Source organism: Syngnathus floridae, chromosome 3 (genome assembly GCF_059516105.1).
Source record: "Syngnathus floridae isolate MCC-2025c chromosome 3, RoL_Sflo_1.0, whole genome shotgun sequence".
Lineage (NCBI taxonomy): Eukaryota > Metazoa > Chordata > Actinopteri > Syngnathiformes > Syngnathidae > Syngnathus > Syngnathus floridae.
Genome location: NC_142415.1, coordinates 13,881,862 through 13,907,284, shown reverse-complemented (window position 1 = coordinate 13,907,284; position 25,423 = coordinate 13,881,862). Strand labels below are relative to the sequence as shown.

Genomic DNA, 25,423 nt, shown 5'->3' with positions numbered 1-25,423 from the left:
TATGCCTTGTTGTTTGAAGCTGATGGAAGAAGAGAGATTCAAAGCCTCCTTTCTTCTTATTCCACAAACACAACATTAATCAGAATACCATGGAGGCACATACAAAATATTATTGCAAGGAAATTGTTTGCATTTACTTCCTTTTTAAAGTTCAGCCACCTTTCCTAAGCATACTTAGAATTCAAACACCCTTTCTTTTAACTACTCTCAAGTTCACCTCTAATTCCTTGATTTTTTTTTTATATTAGAGTTCTAATTGAAACAACAAAGGACATACCTTTTGTGCTATATTTAAAAGGAGAGAATTTTCTCATTGGATAAGATGTTAAATTGTGGCCAAATATCCCCCTTGTTCATTTAGTTCAATTTAGGCTTTTGATCTCTATCTTGCCTCTAAAAGCAACAAAAGAACCATCCCTCTCACTATGTCGTTTTCCTCACTTTCATCCGGTAGCGGAGATAAACAATGCAGTGACAGTCTCTCATCACTCAAGAGGATAAATCTCTGGGCCGGACCCGATAGCATCAAGTGTACTGTGTCACCTGTCAAGTGGTGTGTGTCACAGTTCAATGGGAGCTCAAAACAAGACAGTGCATGTGTGTGTGTGTGTGTGTGTGTGTGTGCGTGTGCATATGATGGTGGGGGGTGCTGCTGTCGGTTTAAGGGTGCCTCTTGGCATGCAAGTGCAGGCCTCTCCAGGCAAGAGTGGAGTGGAGAGTAGCGAACGGGGGATGGTGCTTATGAAGGTGTATCATGAAGCACAGAAAGAGAGCAGGAGGCGTAACGAAGCAAATGAGAAGTACTTGAGCAGACACTGTGAAACTATGCCATTTTGTAAGCTCGGCTAGTCTCATTGGCATGCTGAGAATAGGTAGGGGATCTAAGAACACAATTATTTTCACCTATAAAAGGCAACATATGCTGGGATCATAAAAGTTCTTATTAGACAGTAATTTATTAAAGCAAGTCAGAGCAAGAGAGAGGTAGAGGAGATCATTTTAAGATGTCCGTTTTTTTTTCGCTCATTAAAGAGAGTGCAAAAGAAGTCCAATATTCATGGTGGAAGAATGATTAATAAGTGAATCTGAACTTTATAAGCTAATTCTTATATTTGTACTCATAAGGAGTATACAATTAATTCCTTGAAGGGAGAGTCTAAAACTGCTAGCAAGATTTTAATGTAGCCTCATTTCACTAATTACTGATTATTGATTTATATTAAGAGATCATGTTGCTAAGATAGACCATCTATATAAGTCCAAATGAGATATGTGCATACTTTTAACAACAATCATGGACACAGGAAATAATAAAAAAAATAACATACAAGGAGGACAACAGGATATGTATCCATTGCATATGCTCAAGCTATTAACATAATTTACATTTGCATGCAAGAGTTTACAAAGTACTACTTAGAGGAACATAAATATCGGAGTTGAACTTACGTCAGGGAAGACATTAGTACAAGAACATCACCCCAAATAAGTATCCAAACACCTGCACAATTGTTCATTCTAACTATCCAATGTTCCAGTTGTATACTCTGACAATACCTTGTTTGTAAATTTTATCATAATTATCCATCACCCTCTTCATCCCCCCCAAATATTTAGCCCATTATGCCATACAACCTCCTTTTGTTGCAGAACTGTCCTTTACATGAAATTTCTTGTGGAAAAAAAATCTTGTAGTCTGAGCCGTTCTTAGTCTCACAAGACAGCAGACACAGACGTGTTCTGTGTCTGCTGTCTTGTGAGACTAAGAACGGCTCAGACTCCGAGATTTTTTTTTCCACCAGAAATTTCATGTAAAGGACAGATGCTCCTCAATGCCTAAGTAATCTGAGTGTCTTTGTCCATGTTTAAAACATTGTTGTGCCCTGAATGAGAAATAATATCCCACAATTGTGATCATTACAATAGTGGGAAAAAAAAAAGGATCGGCATTGAAAAGATTAGTTTATTGTGAAATTTATCATCGTGCTCTCATTATCTATTACATAAAGAGCAAAGGGGGATGGTGATGCATGTGGCACATTTTTCTCCGAATATCCGAAGCATGTGCAATCTATTCATTTGCTGCACAAAAATGAACAAGGAAAATATATGCTATTGTACGTTGCTTATTGTGATGGTAAAACTCACTTTTGTTAATGCAGATGATTGTAAATGACTCAAGGTATTTGCATCCTTTAGCGAGATGAATACAATCGCAAATGAGCCCTCGCAAAACAAAGGCAGAACAAGGAAAAACATGCAATTGTAATAGGCGACGGTTTTATGGCTGTCTATTGTGTTAAATCTGGCAATATGCTTGCATGTTTGTGGTTGCTTTTCACTCATTCATGAGAAAAAAAACGAACAAAATATATGCATAGTACTTATGTACAGATTCTTGTATAGCTAACAGTATACGTCAATATTTGCATCATCTCAGTGATTAATTGCTACAAATATTTAAAAAATGTATTTTAAATAATTTGTATGCCCTGTGTTTACTTTATAGCGTGAAGTATACAGATGTTCATATTTGTTCTTTTTTGTTTCACAAGACACGACACTGAGTCCCTCTTGTGCAAACATCGACTCTGATCGCTGATGTCTCTCCAGAGTTCTTTACTTGGCAATCGAGAGTCAGCGGAGCATGAAGGAGTCACTGTTCATGGATATAACAATCACTCTCTAGGGCTCCTCACTCACATCCGGGAAAATGAGAGGAAATGTGAGGAACTACCAGTGTGGTTCATATCGTAGTAGCACTACTGGCGAAGAAAGAGTTTACTCACAAATTTGTATGCCAATGATGTTTTACACAGTCTCAATGAAAAAAATCTCCCAATTTTTCTGAGTTTTATTTCCTCGAGCTCTTTATTTTCCCACAGCCTTTTAGTTCTTGACAATCACATATCGATGTAAACTTGGTCAAGGTTGCTCAGGTCATTTGGCTCGCTTGTCGAACATGTCCAGCTCATGAATGCTGAACTGTCTGGAGGGCAGGCAAAGTTCTAATCCCTTGTTTGTGCAGTAATCAATGCCGTATTGATCACAAACTAATTATATAATCATATTTGTATTAATACCATGTACAAATGATTAGAGAGTAAAAACACTTGTACTCTAAATTGAATGAACAAGTTCAAGAGAATATCACACTGGCTCTTCCTTGCATTTGAAAGCAACATTTATCAAGCATCAAAAGTGTTTTGATTTTTCTTTGAGCTTTGGCGTCAAACACCAAATTCAAAAAAGGCTGTTGAAAAATAACGAAAGCAGACGTACATTCACATTGACGGAATAGTGAGAGAAAAGTGATCTGTCCAATCCTGTTCCAAAAACGAAAATAATTACTGGATTGAAAGAGTCTGCGTTAGAACACTTCTTGATGCTCAATAAGTCTTCTGACCGGTGGTCCTATACGTTTTTAAGTACTACACTGTATGTAAATATGCATGACCAGCCACATAAGGATTGTTTAGTTAGTTTGACCTCGTGCCATTCTAGTCACTCATAGAAAAAACAGAGAGGTGACCCGCACAGACAGAATTTGATGAGGCGATGAAGGAAAAGCCCTCCCATCCTCCTGACCTTCACCTGTTGTAGAGACAAATTGCATTAGAGGATGGCATGTCATTCATCTGAGCTATCACTTGGAGGATCATTTAGTTAATTTAATCATTAATAACTTTTACACCTCTTAATAATTTCATTTAGCCCAGTGATTGAAATCCTGGCACGGTGGGCAGAGCACAGCGGGAGGCAGAAGAGGATGAAGACCGTCTGACTGGGATATGTCAGAAGAAGAGGGGCGTTGAAAAGAAAGGGAAGGATGGAGAGAGGAAATCTCCCCGAGGACTACAGATCAGTCTATTACCACCGTGACCTTTTCTCTCCATTGCATATGCCATTAGAGGGGGGTGGAAGTAAAAGCCTTGATTAACACAGTGATCCAACATGTTGAAAGAGAAATGGAAAAGAAAAAATATGTTCCTTCATTAGGAAAATGTTCTGCATTATTAATGTTAGAAAAGCTGGGCTGAGGGGACCTTGGCACATTAAGGATTCTTGGTTTAACCAGAAGTGATGAGTGTAGAGCCGCAAAGTCTGTGTTGTACAACGCATTTCCACACGTCCCACTCATGGAATCACAGGGATCATTAGAAATGAAATGTCAATGACTCTTTGAAACAAAATATCTGTATTATTGTGTACAAATCAAATGGAGTGTATTTGTTTGTTTGCTTGTTTCCTTATTTTCATGTCCATGTGAGCTGACCTGACAACCTACTTCAGATCACCTTGTCGCTTTCCGCCTGGTGACCCCACGTCACACAAGGTCACAACAGATCCGAGCACACCGGTTTCCAAGCGAGCCCCGTGGTGTTTGTTTGAAAGCAGAGCTAAACACAGAAAGACCTCCAGACAACCTTCGAGGGCCCGTTCCAATCTATACAGCCAGCAGCTGATGCTTATCTGTGCCATGGCAGGAAGGAGTCCTCTCTAATTGTGTGAAGCCACGTATTGTTACGGAGGACAAAGAGCCTCTATTAAGTTTGTGATATGAGAGAGGTGGCGACACGTAAGCCAAAGAGAAGCTGGCATAAGCTGAGGGTGTGCGCAACATATTTGCCAAAGAAGTCTGCACAATTTACCACATCCACTACCATTAATAGGGTTTGTGAGTGCAAACAAAGGTTTTATTTGGACTCCAGTTTGACTCTAGAACTAAATATTTTTATTTCATTACTTTCTACAGTACAACATTTGATTCTAAATGCAAACTCTGAGGTCAAACTGAATTCCACTGGATACTGTATATAATGCAGTGCACTACCATAACTGAAGCATAACTTAATTTAAACAAAACTATATGGACCAGCGTGGCACGGGCCAAAGATAAAAATGTTATGTTCATCTGACACACACACGCATGCACGTGCACGCACACACACATACACACACACATACATACACACAAACACACACACTTATGCCATCACATTTGTCTTTTTAACATATAGAGAGTCAAATTTCCCCCATCCTAACCTCAGGTTGATCTAAAGTTGGACTCAAACTGAAGTCTGCTGAAACGCACAGAAGGCAAATGACTGGTTTGGCCGCCTGTGTGCTTAAAAAGCATAGATGAAATTCAAACCTGTTCAAAAGCTACTTAGGAAAATAAACTTGTCCTCTTTCCAAATACATTTCTGTTTGAATTGAAATGTCAACCCAATATTATAGTTTTGGTTATTCCTGAGAGAAAGGAATAGAACACATTTACTGAGTTTTTCGGAGAGGGGAGGACTTGAAGGAATCTCACTTTGAGGCTGGTGCTGCGGCTGGAGGTTTGTGCACTGGCTGTTTGTAGAGGCAGAGAACCAACAGCCACAAAACTCATGACAGCAGCAGTCGTCCTCAACAGGGTGCACCTGGACAACATTGGGGCCAGTGTTTAGACTAAAGAAGTCTGTACTTTCCCTTTCAACACCTTTGTTCCCACTCAGGACTGCAGAAAAAGTCCACCGAAGACATGTGCATGCAAAGACGGACTCGCATAAAGAGCTCTCTCTCAACCTCTGTTAATTACCATTCAGCTAGGAGTAATCATTGCTTTTGTTGAAGTGATGCCAAGGGGTTAAGATGCATTTCATTTAGCAATTATTATTCTATCGGCAGCTTTTCCTTGAGTGGGTGGTGTTTATTTTGCGTTGCCCTGGGTGTTTTTAGTTACTCAGTCACGTTTTAATTGCCTGCTTCCACCTGTAGAAAGTGGAGCAGGGAGGTCCCCCTCTCGCCGGCAAGCGCAGCAGGCTTTGAGATGTCATCTGCTCTCTTTAACAGGCCAATGACTGCTTCCTCCTGTCACAACTTTGACTTCCTGCACAAACATAACCTCATTAAAACTGCCACCGCTGGTTAATGGGCGGGCCTCCTGGCCCTCCCCTCCAATTAAGAGTAGCAAGCTCCATTGCTGTGACAATTCCCACTTTGAGTTCAATTCGGAGTGCTCTAGGGACTAACGCCATGTGTCAAAACATAATTATGATCTCAGTCATGCCTCTGTCCAAAAAGCGGGATAATGAAAATATTTGACCGTTGAACATCATCAGCCTTCCTTTCACATCTTCAAACTCAAGTCTTACATTTCGTATATGCTGACGGGAGACGCATCATGGATTCATAGACGCAAACACTCGACTACAAGCTGTGCCCTTTGTCACGGCTGCCAGTCAACCACATCTGATTGATACTTGAACTGCCAAATGTTACTAATGTAGCCTCCCATGTGAACCCCTTGCTGATAAAGACGCTTTAATTAAACTTCAATTCTGGTAAATTAACTACGCAATTACCGCGAGGTATAATCTACGGCATGCTAAGATTCAAATGCGGCATCTATGTGCTATGCGGGTTATGGGTGGATTTTTCTTCCCCCTTGCAAATTGCAATAATGTTGGTGTCCTGTTAGGTGGGATGAGGTAACCAGACAGGTGTTGAGGTGCGTGATGTTTGACATGATCGCGCAGTGTGCGTTCAACACTGGGAGGAGGCCTGCTTGACAGCGGCAACTCCCCAAGCATGATTACATTATCTGCTTTTGAAGGTCACTCCCTGTTGTCGACACAAAGCAAACATTTGGGTGACAGGAGAAAAAATCCACTGATGAAAAACGCCATAACGAGGGTTGATTCTTGGGTTAGGTACATTGTGACATCATTTACTTGATTTGTTTGAAGTTAAGACATTCAAATAGGGTCTTTTGAAATTAAGAGCAGTTACATTAATTGTGCAGCATGTTATGGCCAGTAAAAATATAAACAAAATATATACAAAACATGAAAAAAAAATTAGGATGTTGAACTGGTTATTTTATTCTTTATTATTATTACCTTTATTTCATGTGGGAAATCGACATCACAGAGAGTGATTTTCTACTCTTTGTGTGTCTTTTATAATTATAGTACATTCATAGGATTGGACATAAAAATTAAGAAAGAAGAACTAAAAAGATAATCTATCAGTTAAACAATGTCAGAGGCATAAGTCAGAGGTAGATTGCATAACATCTCCTACATTATCTTCCAGTTTAGACATAAAAGTGTGTCTGGCACAAGATGAGAAATCTTTTTGGGACTTCTTTTCTTTATGCCCAAACCAAGCAGAATAAAGTCATCAACCAATCTTTTTGGCACATACACTTGCTACAGATCTATTTTGTGACTTCCCCCCTCAGGGGAGATGTGCAATTGAAAGGGGGAGGACTGGAATAAATGGGCCCAGTGTTTGCAATGGAGAGCGGTGTGGCGTCAAGCCAGGGATTTGAGTTAGGGGGCCTTGGTCCTGGAGAGGAACACTTCACGCTCTGCCAACTGGGGCTGCCCATGCAGGGAACGGCATTGAGTGTGGTGTCTGTGTGTGTATGTGTGTGTGGGGGGAGGGGGGGGGGGGTCCTTTCTTTTCAATCTCCTTATATGTCTGTGTTTGGATGTTTAAGGGCGATTAAGGGAAGTCCTCTGGAGCATGCCCGTGAGCTTCCCTGACAAAGAAAACCACGCTTTGGCCTATCCTCAGCATTTGCTGCAAGAGCTGTTAGGTAGCCATGGCAAGCATGTACTAAAATGCCACATCGTGGGAGTGTACATATGTCTCCTTGGATAGAAGATCGTGCCTATTGTAGTTTTTAGAAGCTGGCCAGCTTTGTGGACGTTATGTACACAGGCGAGAAACAGTGAAACACAAACGTGTACACAGACTAATTGCTGCAAGTGAGCGAGCGTTCGGAGCGGGTGGACAGGTCTGGCTGAGCGTACGTACGGTTTCACGCGTTCATGCACTGCTGCTCTAGCAGCATAATGGAGTGTGACGCATCAGACTAAGTGGCTAATGGGCTGTGAAGTCATTAGAACACTGCCTGTCTCTAACGCCATCTCACCAAGCAACTGTATCGCACATTTGTTTGCACCATCCCATCCCTTCCATTACATATGCTGCCCACTTTCTTTTTCCGATAACTTTATGAATATCTATGGTTATTTGGTTAAGCCATCAACTCCCGCAATAAGCTCTTCATTGGTGATGAAGCATGGCTACTCACCCAGATGCCCTTATTCTGGTGTGGTGAAAACAATTTTCCAAACTTTCATGGAGCAGCCCAAAAGGAAGAAGTGCTTAAATATTGCCAACGTACAAAAAGTGCAAAAATGTGACAAATCCAGGCAACAAGTTGTAGATTCAAAACTATAAGTTTGCACTGAAAAAAAAACAGAGCATAGCCACCATCAACAAATAGCTTTGTGTATAGTTTATTATTGTACATCCATCGTATTTGCAAATTAATATACTAATAAATGAACTCTGTACTACTATATGAAATCCCCGAAAGAATAGGCTCATTCACTCACCTGTGTGAACTGTATGGTACAGTATAAGACAGTAAAGAACCTCAGTGGATCCAATATATTACTTTATCTTTGACAAATACAAAGCATAGTTCCAAATAAAATGATGTTTATGGGCTCTTTCACCGATGCTCATACATAATGACAGCATCAGCTGGGTGCTGCCTGCAGAATGCATTTAATTTGAGGGCCCTCGAGAGCAATCTATGTGCAATTAGATCAATACCCACATTTTACCATTTTAATATGAAAAGATTATAGGTTCCCCAAAGGGATTACATGTTCATTGGCGGACCAGCTATCATTAAAGAATTCAAGAGAGTTTGCATCTCAAACTAAGCAGTAATGGTTATCTTACATAGACACAAAAGTGTCTTGTACAGTTATAAACAAATCATTTCATTTGACCACATCTTGAATCTACCAAGAGTGAAATTGAATATCTTGTGTCAGGGTAGGAACAAGTGTAATCTTGCAAGTGCTTCTTTTGGCCTTGTCCACCATTAAAGCATCTGCACACATGTGAACAACCACTGCTGTGGACCAGGTGGGACACCCTATCCACATGCTATCTGAAGTGCGGCCTGGGAAGAAGGACGGAAAAATTGGTTGTCATTGAAATGATGCTAAACAAGAAAAGTGGCAGTGCTTGATGGGTAAAATCATTATGGACCGCAAGTTGACTAGCCTTGTGGCAGCCAAACATTTGAAGATGGCTGTTCTAATGTACAAACAGCAGGAAAATGTTCATAGTGTGACCAAGAATGAAATATTTACAGCCACCCATTACTCTAGACAAGCTAGCAACAGATATCAATGACGGCAAATGGCTTGTTCTTGTGGTACCATTAGACCAACGACTTCCCTTTCTATGACATGTCAATCTGTAACGTTCGTAAAAGTGATATTCACTTCTCATGACCGTCCAACTGTATTCCATATGTCAGAGAAAGGCACTATTGGCAAGCCACTGAGAAAGGGGCATTCTCTCAACCCTAAGTGCTCTCTTCGGGTCATGTGACTGCCAAGTACTCTGGAACACTCGTTATGGAATATAGGAGCAGGAAATGATTATCAGGGGGTCAATTTATGCGAGGGAGAGGCAGCATGACAGAGTGAGAGGTCAGCTCTCGTCCATATCTCTCGGCATTAAAGATTGACATGGTGAATCTGAGAGGGCTCCTCCGCTGCCTCGCTCCTTACCACACGCGTGCACTTCCCCATTTAAATATCTGACAGACGATGAAAGTGCAGCCATTAAAACGTCCACAGAGCGCTTCAGGAATGAAATGGGGGAGATAAAAGAATTCCCCTGGGTAATCAACGGGGCTATGAATTAGCCCTGAGTTTTAGATGGGGGGAGAGAGTATAGTTTAAAGGACGGCATGCATGTTTAACACATTTGTGGTTCATTTTTTCAGTCAGTCCAATCGGTCCAGATAAGACTCTAGGAACGAGCTCATATACTGTAAGCACCAAATTGCCCTTACAGCCAGACTACTATTGTAGTGGATATCCTGGATAAATTAATCAAATGTACAGGCACGCGATCAAACTCCTGAACTTTCACCTTTGGTCAGTGTTTTTTGTTCAAGTATAGTTCAACCAGATATTCCAATGCTTACAATTTCCAAGGGAAACAAGGGTGAAAATCTGCACAAAACATGACAGGAAAGATTGCTACTTGAAAATACAACAGATCTATAAGACGTCCTTAAAGTTGGAAGTTGGACAGATTAGTGTTTTCCTTATGGAAATTGCAGAAAAAAGCAATGAAGTAAAAAAAAAAAAAAAAAAAAACCTCTAAAAAAGTGGGCAACCAGATGGTGGATGAATCAGCTTGATGGACTCAGTAAAATTTGGTCAAAGTGGTTCTCAGCTTTCATTTTTTATTCAGTCACTTTTCCTGTCTGGTAATGTAGTTGTGTCGTCAACCAAAGCACTTGCTCACCCTCCCTTTTGGTCATTGAGGAGGTTCAAAAGCGGAACATTGTCTTTATTCATCTGAAGATACGACATACTTTGGATCCAGTCTGACCGTTGCGGTTAACATGGCCCTTCAGTGCCGGAAATACTTTAGGATAGTTCAGCGAATGGGATCTGACTTGATCTTTAACAGTACAACTTTGACTGAATCATAATTTGAGTTCCATTTTTTTAACTAAAATCAAATAAAAGCTGAAATGAAATGACAATGATGCACCGACAGTTGGATTTCTATGTTGCCACACCGCTTTATGCTGCCGTGCATTAAGAAAACTCATCCCACCATCAGATAAAACTCTCTGCGAGGCAATTTGGACCAGACGTGATATCATTCAGCTGTTTAAGAATGAACGCATTGTGTGTCCTGAGCAGCAGTCACTTTATAAACATCTTGCAATGGGGACTTTGACAGGACATTTTTTTTCTGCTGCTATTCCATAAAATGATATTAAAATGTAACTCACAAGGATGTACTAACTCCAATCTTTAGATGCATATCATCTGCTTAAATGCTACTCTACATGGTGAGATAAACCCCCTTTAAAGCAATAACAGCTAAGCTATACCCTAAAATCCATATATAATAATTGCAAGATATGCACAATAACTAGCCAGAGGAAAATATACAGTTGGTCATTTGTGAGTAAAAGTAATTTGATTCTACTTATATAGATTCAAGTAATTGAAGCTTTTAAAAGGCTGATAAAAATATGACTATAATGCTTCATTACACTGCACTTTTCAGGAGAAAAAGATTCATCCCTACATAGTCTAAAAATAAATACATATGTGCCCCATAAGGCGTGTTAATTGAAAAAAATATTTGTAAAAAATGAGACTGCACAGTACATTTGTTTTTGTTTCCCCTTTTTTGGCTGAATAATATTTTTGAGATTGTGAGACCAGCAGAGATTCAAAAACTAAAGTGGTTTACGCAGCAATCCAGAACAATATATCTACAACAGTCATACAGTGACAATAATAATAAGGCTACCGCCTGCTTTGACATATCGAACCCCTATGTGGCGTCTCAGCAATCTCCCCGCAGTAAAGAAACATGGTGCAGAGTTGACTTTGGCAGACATGCACTCACTGGTTCAGCACACACATGTGGCCTGTGCTGCTACAAAGTAGCCAAATTGCATCCCTCAAAGGTGAAATGACTTCAAGCATTGCCTGTGCATAAAACATACACAATAAAGGCAATTTAACCCCACACCCTCAATTTACATTATTTCCTATGGGGAAAAAAGCTGTTTGAAATATAAATAAACCAAAGGTCAACCAGTATATTCGAACAATGTGCTTTACATTTCATTGCAAATTTTTGCTGACCTTGCCAGGAAATGTAAATGTTATTGGATGTACTGTATGTCCAACAGCGGTACAAATACCCCAGTAGTTATTTTAAATGTCATGAATTTAAAACCCACGGTGCCAACACATTAACGTCCAATTTAAGAAGCATTTTCAGAGCCAGCCGCTAAGATGTTAAAAGGTAGAGCTCGTCTCTGGGGTGGGCTGCGGCGATGCTGGGTGAGGTGAAAGGGTTAGGAGGGGAACGAGCACAGCAACAAGGGCCTCTGTCCCGGGCCAGGCTGTGAGCTGCAGCCTTGTGCTGATAAGACTGTAATAGTCCTCCTTAGAGGACCCAGGGCTCTGCTCCCCTTATTAGTCATTTATCACACCTGGCAGTCTCACTGAACCATAATTACTCTTCCCTTATCCCCCCGCACTGTCATGTCCATGAGAGCAAGCGGACTAGAGGGGGAGGGAAAGAAATAGCTGTGAGAAACAGTGTTTGGAGAGACTGGACAGTGAGGAGGCAAGAAGAGGACTTTGTGGGAGGTCATGTAGAAGCAGAAAGTGCTAGTGGAGAACAGTTGTGAGTGGATACAGGCCAAAGTAGACATGAAGAGTGTGTAGTAGTACCTGCATGATAAAATAAATGGACATTGATTTTCTTTATTTTTTTTAAATAAAAAAGATGTGGGGAAACAAAAGCCTAAAAGCTGTAATTCAATTTATTGTATGTAAAAATGGAAAGGAATGCAGTCTCACAAAAGATATCCCTTGAAAACAGAACAGTCATTGTGCTCCAAATGAGAACCAGTTGTTTCCAACCACAGTGCACCCACTTAATGTTTGACAAGACACGAATTAAGGGGTGGGAAGAGTAAAAGTTATCTGGACCAACCCGGCAAAAATAAACTCTTTGTAAATGTCAGATACTTTACATTAAATGCAAAAATTGAACAGTTGGTTGCACCGTTCCATTCTTAAATGTCTGTCTAAAGGTGTAACGTTTTTGAGTAGAACCAGAATATAGATTTTTTTTTAACTGATCATTAAATCTCTCCCTGTCCCCCCCCAGTTCCAAAATCCTACCTGCGGCCCTGGTAAAGCATCATTGTGAAATATCACTCAACCTAAACTAATTAAATCTATGGTGAGAATATATTTACTGTCATCAGGTATTATTAAACATTTTTGCATTAGCACTAGAGCGTTTGTTGTTCGTAGCAATCATACCATGGTTGAACCATGCTCAAACTCTCCTTCATGTTTACACTTGGTATAGAATTATACGCTTGTCAAAATGACTTTCCAGACTAACGTTTCTTTCACGACTGAGTTACAAAGACATTTTCTCCGCAGGTTTTACGTTGTTGCCACGTGCCTGGCTGTCACGAACTTGACATTGTAAGCAGATCCAGATGTGAGTTACATGCTACAAATCTCAGGACGTGTTTCTGCATACAACGCCCAAACACATCTCATTCTAAACTGGTGGAATCAGGTCACACACGCAAGTCATTCTCATCCAAGTGGTTCCAATAAAAAAAAAAAAATTAAAAAAAGCAATCACGTTATCATCAAACAATAGTACTTAGCTGGGGTTCGGTACATGCACGGTTACATGTTGTATTGACACACAACAGTCAGGAAGGAACACTGTGCATATGTGTTTTCACATGGCTAGAATGATTTGCGTCCCACACAGATGGGGACAACACCAGGGCTCCCCAGTCACTTCCAGATGTGTGATGTTCTAAAGAACAGAGGGAGCGCAGAGGAAGGGAGGGATGCGACTGCATGAATTTTGCCGCTATTAAAAACTCAACAGATGTGTGTGAATCCCAGAGGAAAGACATCTGGGTTACACATACTTTTTCATCACCACGCTAGGTGCTCTTGGATTTTTAAGATCCGTATTGCTGCCTTCCTCCATTTTAACAAGCATTTTATGGAGCAGCTTCCTTAATAGCCACTCACTTATAAAACAAAGCTGTAATGACATGCAAATGACTCATGGAAACACTGTAAAGAGGACGTGATGGATGGACCGTCTGTGCACTAAAAACACACACACCCACACACCAAAACAGTGATAATAAACAAAAGAATTTGTATATCGTGCATTATTTTATTTTATTTTTTTACTCCTCTAAGCAACTCAATTGTAACAACAATAGGCAATGGGCGCCATTTTTTGTTCGATAAAAATATGTGTATTCCCTAAAGACTGCTAGTGGGAAAGATTACGCAAAAACTACTTAAAAGCATTCCACCATTTTGTGGAGGAGTTACACAAGAACTCATTTTATTTTGGTGCAGATCCAGTTATTTTCCAGTTTTTTTCCACTATCTTTCAACATGATAAATCATTTTTATTAATTTCACACAGAAAGACATAAATTCCGTTGAAAGATTTCAGGCATTTCCAGGCATGGGTATGAATGTATGTGGAGAATTTTGAGTTTATCCAAATTAGGATTAGAATGTTGACCTTGGACAAGAGCTGCATTCTCCTGCTCTGCTGCAATAATTCATTGCAACCTTAAGTTGGATGCCTCTGAAGTCAGAGAAATTTAACCCCAGGAAAAAAATATTTCTGTAAAAGTAAGGCTTGTGAAAAATGTGATGACCATCATACAACATAAAAACTATACTAATTGGAAGCCGGTAAGGAATACATGTGCGCCACACAAAAAAAAAATGGCTATCTCAATAATAAGTGGACAAAATAATTTAAATTAAAAGCTGATTAATAATATACACAGTACGCCACCATATTGGACATTTTTGACCGGTTCACGTAATAACTGCAATGCAACACGCAACTGTTCATTTTGAACTTGCTTCCTGCTATATTGTGCAATAAAAATACCGTATGGCATCGTAAAGTAATGTCATAGTTTAGATGGCACTCCTATCCATCTCAGGTTTCAATTTTTTCCTTCGAGAAAGAAAAAAAAAGACATTTATTGTGGGAGTGAGACCGTTACATTAGGGTTTGCATAATGTATGAAAACTGCAGTAGAGTCACCAAAATGTATGTAGCATAATCTCGGCTAAAACACCCAGATTTAATGCAAGTAGTAATTTCCATTAATTCCCACAGAAAGCTTCTAACTGAAGATTTCTGGAATTGTCCAACACAAGTGTAGAACCTAAGGTACAATAAAGCAAAAGCTGCCTCATCATTGTGTTGATTATTATTCTCTATTTGCCTTTGTCTTTTCTTTCACTTCAACTGACCTTCTTTAGTTCATCACTGTGTTGGTGCTCACACAACAACGAAAGTGTGTACACAATGTATGGACCCTCAAGCTGCAGGAGCATCTGCACACTGACTCCAATTAGGAGAACAAACCACAGGGAGGCATACCCACTATCAGCAGTTCAAAGGTCAGCTGACAGGAAAGAAGATAAAGGGGGAAGCAAGTACACTAGAAGTGCAGGAGAAGGCCCTCCCTCCGTAGAAAAAAAAAAGACTTTTAAATAATCAGTCAAAAGCACTCTCACTCTCTCACTCTGCATTTCCCCAGCAGCCTTTCAGTCTGTTTCCTCTTCCCTCCTGTCTTCCTCGGTTTTGTTCTATTTATGACTTCCTCTGGAATCGCAACACTTGTATGGGCCATAAATCAGCCGCTGAAAAGGACAGTGGACACGAGAAAGAGAATGTGTGTGAGAGAGAGAGAGAGAGAGAGAGAGAGAGAGAGAGAGAGAGAGAGAGAGAGAGAGAGAGAGAGAGAGAGAGAGAGAGAGAGAGAAGACATGAGTGAGGCCTTCACTCATGTCTGAGCAACTTTTCAAAAGTCTACGGGAACTGAAAACGTGAAACCTGCCGAAGGTACCCTACCCGCTGGAGTGGAGGGGTGGATGCAGGAACAGCATGCCAGTAGAATTGTTTTGTGTCAGTATTACACAATTTGGGAACAGCAGTCATTTTCTCAAATTTTATTTTACATGAATTATTTCATCAATCAAAGGAATTATCACTGTCAACCCATCCATACTCTGCCGCTTATCCGAAATCGGGTCACGGGGGCACCAGTCATCTTCACAAATGTATTCTGTCAGTGTTCCTTGTGTAACATTATTGATGCAATCATGTTTCTGGTTCGTGGGGATGAGCGACCCTCTACTTGGCCTTGTTCAATTTCACCCGCTTCAGTCACTCAGACATTCATAATAGATAGCCATTCATGAGTCTGTTGTCACAAAAGATCTATCATTCATTACAAATCCACAAATACAGCTCAAATTCATGAGATTGAACACAATCCACTCAAGGATATTGGTCAGAAGATTTAACAATTTGGATTTTTTTGAATTAAATTGATACTGATAATCTCTCACCTTCAAAATTAACACTCCATGAAAGTGGGAAAGCACAAAAGTTTATATTTATATGCAGGTGTGGGAAGACATTGTGAAAATGTTGTATAGTTTTGCCTTTGAACATTATTCTCCGAATTTTTGAAGACCCAGTAAAGTGCTGACAAAGAAGCTCAAGCAACTCAGTGACCCATCATCATCTCATATGTGGTCCTATGTAATCCAATGTGATATTGCCCTAGACATCAGGTGCGCTGCTGCTCAACAGGAGACCTAAAATGGAAGTTTCTCTAAAAAAAAATGCTCATTGTGGCGTACATCCGTGACACCTCTGGAGAGCCATCAGCTGCTCGACACTAAAACTTCAAAAACTGATGATACTGCAGAACAATGGCATACAAAAAAAGTGACAACAAAAGGCTTGTAAACAAGAGCAGCACACACACAAAAGCAATGTGTAAACAAAGAGCGGTACGTGTTTGTCCCAAATTCGAGCTGTGAGCAGGAGAGCAGAGGACCTGTGCACAGCTGTTCTCTCCGTGCTGTCAGTAGTCTTCACCAGGCTAGGCTGGTCCCAGAGGCCAGAGACTGGGAGGCCTGCACGCAGACTGACATCTGGACTACACTGACAAAAGGGATCAGTCCCATTATGACTTTTTTAAAAAATTCTTTCTCACTTCATCTCTGTCTAGGTTTCGCTCTCTTTTTTCACTCTGCTGAAGGGTCCACAAGTTGCAGTCACATGGGAGAGGATGATGAAGTGCTTGACTACTAGGCCAGCTGACTCTTTAGCAGTTAAGACTGTCTCCGTACTCCCTCCTATTCATTTCTTTATTCTCCTCGGTTGTTTTTTTTCCCCAAAACCCGCAAAAATCTTCAGAAAATGTTGATAAACATTCACTATGCATTCCCTGTGGGGAACAGGTGGAAATATAGGGGGGAATAAATCATGCAAAAATCAAGTTAACACCCAAAAGTCACTTAAAAGGCCTGGCACCTGGGGAGGTCCAAGCATATTTGAAAGGGTGCCAGTGCCCCCGTGACCCCCCACTAGGTCTGAACCGGTTCTCGATTGGATGTGTTGGAATTTTTACAAGATCTATTAAAACCAGGCCACTGGTTCATAGCTGACTTTCCGTGCAGCTGCCTTGCTTTTGGATTCCCTCTTAATGCTCACTTGAAAAAAATCTGACTGTCACTGACGGGGTGTAGTTTTTACTTCGAGTCATCTGGGACACGCCCAAGCCCCTTCTTTGACCCTGAACAGGTTAAGTGGGATCGAAAATGAATGGCTGGATGACATAAGAAAAGCATCAGCCACTCCCTTCAAAAACACCGTTTTCATTCGCCCCCCTTCTGCTGCGAGCGGTCCCGTCTCATATGAAAATGAGCACACTCCCCCCGGCTGAAGTGGAGCGCTACATTAAAGTGCGGAGACCTTCTGAGGGAGCTCGGTAGTGATTAATGATATTCAGATCTGTGTCCTTTAGTGACCTCTCTATAAAGGTGCACAATCCTCAGCCTACATCTTGGCATCACCTAATGAGCTCAGCATCACTGGATACACTGACTTTGTATTCACTCTTATAAGAAGACAGAACTCATGCTTGAGCCTGTGAAATGCTTTAAAGAGCTGCCATAACCTTCTGTTATTCTCCTCGTTCTTTGTTCTTGTCTCTTGCTTGATAAGGCATGCCAGACGCCAAGGTCATAGAGACATGGGGAGAGGAGAAGAAAGGGGGGCTGGGGGTATTTCTCTGGTGTAAATGAATAGTCCGCTCTCTGATGATGAGGAAGAAGCTCATCAAAATGTTGTTTCTTCCTTTTCACTAAATGAGCCCCAGTCAAAAGAATGAGAATTGTCACACGTAAAATCATAATTACAAGCGCAAATATTCCCTCCAGTACTGTGGAATTACTTTATCAGGCACCCGACGGTCGCTGCTTAAGTGTTAGCGAGAGAAGCCTCCTCTAAGCCCTTCTCTTGTCTGCAATCTGCGATTGTTGTATTCCGAAGGGGGCACTGGGGCTGAAAGGACCGAATTTAACAAACCTAATTATCATGCTTTAATTAGCATCTGGGGTAAACCTCGCTGGGACACCTGCAGACTTAATTTATATCCTGACAAGGCAGGAACAAGTGTTAATGTGCTGTATTTATGATAATGCCCCAAAGTGTGCGGGAGGAGCAGGAGGAGGTTCACCTCAAGTCTTCCAGAACAATGCGAGGGGAGGGTAATTACAGGGGAAGGGTCTGCCATGCCCTGGGATCGGCTCGGTCTCAATGTTGATGCATGGCATTAAAACCCTTGTCATGATGGCAAAGAGATGACTTCATAAGTGAGTTTTAAGTTGTTTATATCTCAACACAGACTCCTATTGTATTGATTGCAGTCAGTGAATACATATTGTAAATACCTTAGCATATAGTAAAAAGCAATGAAGTATTGTGAAACAGTCGAGGCCCCAAATTGTTTCGCAGTTGAAAAATGTTCCATGACCACTAATAAATGGGCCGGTTGTTACCGTATTAGTCAAAAGTTGACGTGCAGTTTGTCTGTTGGGCAACCACAAGCGTAGCTGCTATGTGAGAAATAGGTTAACAGGACAAATGCTGGAATGTGCATACTGTGTACAGTTCCTCGGTACACTAGTGTAAACCACGAAGGATTTCCGCTAGGTCTTATAACCAACCGCTGCACGTATGCGAGCACAAGATAAATTATTTCCATTGATCACATCCATGAGAGACTTTCAAATAAAATAGTTGAGTAAATCAAATGAAACCGTTTATCACTGATTCCTATCAGGTTTTACTGGCAAAATGTTGCATCGAATGAGGTTTAATGATTTTTTTATTTTTTCATATTTTTGTATGAGTTTTGACAGAATTTTGCATTGATTGAGGTTCAATGATTTTTTATTTGTATTTTATTTTTCATATTTTTGTATGATTTTATATAACTTACTGCTTTCAATTTCCCTTGTGATTAATTAATTTAGCTATTAAAGATAAATTGTTTGCTTTTGAAGCAAACGAGCGTCGATTACAAAGCTCAATGAAAATGTCTTAACAGCATTAATTGGGGAAAATACCTCTTGTATGATTTTAGGCAAGCTGTGAATTTCATGAATAGAAGAGGCACTAATATATTCTGGCTTAAATTCAGGACACACCTTGAAGAAAAAAAATTCTGACATTACACAACCCACTTTGAACGCATCAGAACTTTGAAGTCAATTGTGTGTGGGAAATGGTGATACGTGATTAATACTTGGCAATAGTAGGAGGTAGGGACGAAAGTTTTTGGCACATGGTGTACACACTAATTTCACTCGGTTAGCATCGCCGTTTCAAATTTTCAATATTGTTACACCTGCATTTTGTGTTTGTGAGCGAGGGAAAGAGACAGGGAGAAGGGTAGTAATCTTTTGTTGTTCTCTGTAAAAACTCATTTCTTTCACCAAATCCATCATGCATAATCATTTTGAGCATGATAACCATTTAAATGGCATATTATTTAATCTTGAGCAAAAAGACAATTCACAAATTAGATGATGCAGTGTAGGTAGAGTACTTTTATTTGTGATAACTACTTGTTGCAATGCACAACATGAAAAAAATGTAAAACCACTGTGACAAGAAGACGAGTTGTGTGTCAATTATGTGTCAGTCACACACCAGGTCCAAATGCTGTTGCAATATATTTGCTGTTAATATGTTCATACAATACCCTTCCTTTGCTCCACATATTGTCTGTTATTCGACATGATGAATCTAACTACCACAAAACAGTTTTATTCTTTAGTCTCTTTCATATCTCTTCTCATAGTATATGAAACCTCCTGTTTCAAGGTTGACAGACAATCAATTGCGTGTAATCCCGCTTTGTATATTGAGTTGCTCTTGCAAATGAGCATGGAGGTAAGACAAACGATTTCAGAGCAGAAAGCGATTTGAAAAAAAAAAACCTAGTCGATGTTTTCCGATGCTATCACAGCCATTCCTTTTTTTTTGAACGCAAAATCTAAATATGGAATGGTCGTCACCATTTCTATGAAGGTATTGAGTTTGAAGTGCAACAAACGTGTGCTGACAAAATCTTGCAATCCACCTTCATTGTAGAGTAGCACTCCTAATACCCGAGTATCAGGTATTGACAGGTAGCCATGAGGCCCAGTCTTGGGAGCAGTTAAGGCAGATTGTGAGCAGCCGAAAAGCTGGATTGAGTAATCAGACTGTTGGCAGGCAGACAGAAGCCCTCCAGTCAAGCTGAACTGCTTTAAAAGCCCTATCTGCTGTTGTTCCCATCTGCGCTGGCAGCTTATCACCCAGACAGATTTCAGGGGGCCTTGAATGATGCCGAGAGTCCAACCACGTGTGAGAAAGCGCAGGCTCTCGCTCAGACTGTATGACCCCCTCGTCTCAGAGAGAAGGAAATAACTCTTCAGCCCATGTCACCGTGAGAAAAACAAAACCTCACCATCGTCCCGGCTTCTGCTGGTATCATCCAAAAGTCTGGGAAAGAGAGACGAGAGCAGCGCCTCTCTATAATAAACATCGAGCTACTCGAGGGAGAGACGTTTACAATTTCAGCCAGTGGCTCCAGGACGATACCTCAAGAAGCATTGCCAAGATTATGATCAGTCCACCACATGGCCGTGTCAAAAGCTCTCCTGGTATCATACACACGGGTTCTCAACACTACCCTCAGAAGGTGTGCGCTGTTAATCTCAACATTAATTATTGACTCACGGTTTGAATTAAAGGCTGACACAAAGTAAGCCAGGGGACGCTGCTTTAAATAATGCATGCAGACATTCAAGAGGTAATCAGATTGTCATTGATTAATATACATCGGTGGTGTGAAGCATACGTGATGCGTGTGGGCGTTGACAAAACCTGCTGCTTGGAGCTGCTATGGAGCAGAGGGCATCTCTGGGGTATCGTCCTCTTTGTGTGAGGTTTCAACCACAGCTTGAGCGTGCATGCAGACAAACTGAACGGTACATCTGAGTGATGTATTCGTATTTGGACACCAGTTATTTCAAGTAACAACAAGGGCTGAGCTTGGGCTGCATCAAATATCTAAAGTTAACACAGTCAGAATGAGAGTGTGGCTGATAATGAACCTCCAAACATTCATGCACATGTTGACACCCAGATGCAGATGCCACGTCATTTCGAGTTAAGTTTAGACAAACACAGATCTGCACAGAAAGTCGAGCTAAGACAGAGCTGCTCCCTGCGATTAAATATTCATACACTGGAGCATTCAGATTGTTCAAAAACATTAACCAATGCTTGTAAGTCAAAGCGTGGACAAAACCCATGCATTTAGATCAATATGTACTCTGGACAGACTAATAAAAGCTGTGGTGCATTCTCTAACACACACACGCACAAACCCTCGCACATGCACGCACACAACAGACACGCGCAAGTGGATAGATAAACAAACCCTGTCCAAAACTCTCCTCCTTCAGGAGGTTGTGAAAGCTTTGGCAAGCTTGAGAGAATATGTTGTTTTTGTTAATACATAAAGATTAGGGAAATAGTCTCCAGGCTCCTCTGCCTCTCGCTCTCTCTCTCTGATGTTTTCATCCTCTCCCACCTTCTACTCCAAGTCTGGCAGGAGAGGTGGTCTCGTCAGACAGCTCTTCTCTCTCCCACATAACCGCGGCTCTCTGAGGGGTGTGGAATGAACGGGCTGAATGCCGGGAGCCTTCTGTCTCTCTTCCTTAAAACCTTCAGGCTGGGGGAAAATGCTGTCTGACAGCGGGCCGATGTGTTCTGCTGAATGTTTGACAGGAGAGGAAGAACAGACTGCGGCGGATACAAAAACAGCACTATGGGCAGATGCTGAGCCAAACCCTCATGAGTTGAGCAAGAAACTGAATTCTCCAACTGTTGAGGGACAGTGTGGTAACAGGTCTTTTTATGGCTTCCCAAACATAATGACATAGTAGAACGAGACTCACCGAGGAATAAAATCCGATTATTAATTTGCCATGCCCACCTGAACAAAATACCACCCATTTGTGCACAACTCCAACATAGGTCAAATTGGTATTTTTCTTTAATTTGTGACAGACCCCACACATAAAGATATACAATCTGGCATTTCACGGAGTTTGGTCTGGTCCAAAAGCGGACTCAATATTTTTCGTTTGATGTGGTCTGTATTTCTTGCGAGTTAATTATCTCTAAACACATTGACACGTGTGACGATCGGTTCTGTCATTGGACACAAATGAGTGGACATTGCATCCCTAGCTCTGCATATTTGTACTGTTATTAGAGCTGCAAATTTTATAGGTGCAAAATCTGGAACAAAACAGCACCAGGCATGCCTCTTCATCAGACAAAATGTACACCACACAGACACCAACAGGAAGATCAACTCTAGATTAGAACCGACCCAGTGGAGACAAAACAAAAGCAAAGGCAAATATGATGTCTGTTATGTGAACTTCTGACAGCAGAAATCAACATGACAAGTTTGTTCACATCACACTTGTCGTGAACAACGCCGCATCAGATTCTACGAGCATCGCCTTGAGCAACCACCCCAAGTCTTCCAACCGCAATCTTTGCCCTAAATCTCTCAACGGACTGATGAGCCACTCGCGGCCGCCCCACGCGGAAACCTTTTTATCAGCCAAAGTGAGGATGGGAGAAAGGCCAAATCACATCAGAGGCAACACCAGCTGCACATCAAGTTCTCCGCTGAACAATGAGGCTGCCACGAGCACCACCTCTGTCCCCCAGCTGAGCCACAGTGGCAGATCTTAACCAATCATTTAGGTCACAAGAGTCGCATGGATGACCAAAGTGCAGCCAGCGTAATCTAATTGTCATTGTATTGCCTTCCAATGTAAAAGGCATCTCTTTTCAGTATTGTGAAAGGAGTGGAATGGAGATGAATAGGTCGGGCCTCGTGTAGGCAACTCTAAACTGATTTAAAGCGGTTTTGTATGGTATTAAGACGCACTTTGGAGTAGTGGTGTTATTCAGGCTTCACAATAGAAAGCTGTTGCTATGACGCACCGCAGTGATCAAAGTCTAGCATCATCTCATTTCAATACAATGGAAACAAGATAGTATGGTGCTAAGAATATGCTGAGAAGTATAAAGAGATCATTTTGTTATAAAAGATAAAAATTAATGAAAAGCAGCCACTGGTGAAGAAGTGGGGGCAATACAATTAATGTAGAAACCTGTGAGTAGAAGAAGAGAAGAAAATTTGACTTTTTTGAACGCACAAAACAAGTCTGAGTTTTTTTCTTAACAATGTATTGGCATTGTAATTTAAATGCACATAGAGAATAATTTTTAGTGGCAGCAGACGGTACTGGGTAGGGGGTAAGGCATTTGTAGCGGCGGGTTGTCTTTATTCAGCTAAACTGCATTATTTCATAATTTTGTTTATTCGTTTACACAGAAGCATGTTCACTTTACACGCCTCAATGCACTTCAGCTTTTTGGTTGCCAGGTCTTTTCTGATGGCCGTAGTTTATGGTAACTGTCATCATTTATATATTTCAGGTGTGGACATCATACCCACAGATTCATTTAATTCAAGTCTCTATTGGTGTAGAGACTACTACTGCACTGCAGAACTACTAAAGGAAAAAAGTTATGCTTAGCACTTTTGAAAAGTACTTAAGTGTATTTCCTCATAAGATAGACTTTATACGCTAGCCATAAAGTATTCCTGTATTTCACATATTGGTTTTCCACCTATTTTATCCATTCAGAACGAAACTGTTTTATGTACTAGTCAGTAAAGTGCAGCCCTTCGCAAAAAAGTAACAGTGTCAGTCTTCTCTCATATCTTCTTGAAATATGTTCTCATATTTATAGGATGCCGCACTGGTGATGCCAGCAACCATCTACGCGTAGACTTCTCCTTCATTAGCCAATGGCACCCTTAGCTCGTGGTCAGAGCTGCAGTAGTGTCTATAGAGTAATGAAATTTATAAAGACGGGCCAATTGGTATGCTAGCAATGCGGCAGCCGGTCCCCACGCTCACTGAAAACCACATGCTCGCTTTTATAGATTGCATAACGGCTTGCATGAAAATGGTCTCACACAAACATAAATCAAATGTCAAAATACAAGTGGAGCAAGACAATTCCCATGGTGCAAAAGCACACCCACACACAACATGAGGAGTCCCCCCCCCCCAGGGAAGGCGCATGTGCAACAAAGATAAAGCATTGTAGTGCTCACGTATGTGATAATTCATTACTAAATGTTAAATATTCATTAGTGGTAAATTAATCATTTATATTAGATCTTTAAATTATAGGGCACCCTTGAAGTTTTAGACGTACAGGGTCTTTTTAGTAAGATACAATCCCCTGGCTGACGTCAATATGTCAACAGCCATTATATGGCTTTTCTGTCATACTGTTATTCATAAGGTAGGAAAAATATAAAGTTAAATACAGAAAGATGGTGATTGGTTATGTGAGTTTCGTGCAACTGGCATGAGCTCAATTCCCACTCAGTGACCCATTCACAATCTCCTTAGTTTGCCTTTTTTGCACAGTCACTGAATTAACAGTGCCTCTGCTGGTTGCAGCCAATTAGTGCACACAGAACCTTTTAAATTGCGTATTATGCTCATCCTATGTCATGATCCTTTGTTCTCCCCAGTCCTTTTCCAGTACTTGAGCCAGAACCAGGTGGATGGGCAGAGTCTCCTGAATGCACCTGTTTGGCATCCCAATTAGTTTTCTAAGTGCTGAAGAGATAGACACTGGTTGCCAGAATAAGCTTCGCTACTCATGCCCGATCGATCATGTGCACACTTCTAGTTGTGATTACTCCATAGCTTGTAGCGTTTTTTTGATTTCCTTTCTTGTGCAGTCAGTAAGGCTGAGTTTTTTTGTTCATGTTTGCTATTGTTTATAATTTTCCGCGTTAGTCTTTTGCTAACATAGTTTTCCACTGGTATTCTTTTGATACTTTGTGTATTCCATATCCCTTGGTTGAATAAACGTATTGTGCTTGGACATATTTGTTTTTGGCTCTGCTTTGAGGTTCACCATTCTTAGCACACGCCGTGACAGAATATTCTGGCCATAAACATGGAGCCCGCAGAGGTAGAACAAATATGCAAGGCGTTGTCGTGACACTCCAGTGTTGAATTCTACTGTATATGTGTTACTTTGAAATGAGCAGTTAACTGCTTCTTTAACATCAACGTGTGGTTTCACATTTTTCTACACACAGTTACACACCACTTATCAATATGTGGTACACTTTTCCAGCCCGTGTTGAGTTTTTTTTCCCCTACCCAGATCAATAACATTATGAGATCATATTTAATTACACACAGACCCCAAGAATTAAGTCATCACACTTTATGTGGCCACAAAGGCAGGCAGGAGAGGGGAAGGA

The 25,423-nt window shown here is 40.9% G+C and overlaps 1 long non-coding RNA gene across 4 annotated transcripts in view; it reads right to left on the bottom strand.

The window, feature by feature from the left end:
- Positions 1-25,423, bottom strand: part of LOC148400680 (uncharacterized) — a 99,553-nt gene that overhangs the window by 36,200 nt on the left and 37,930 nt on the right. The gene's annotated exons all lie outside the window — the stretch shown is intronic.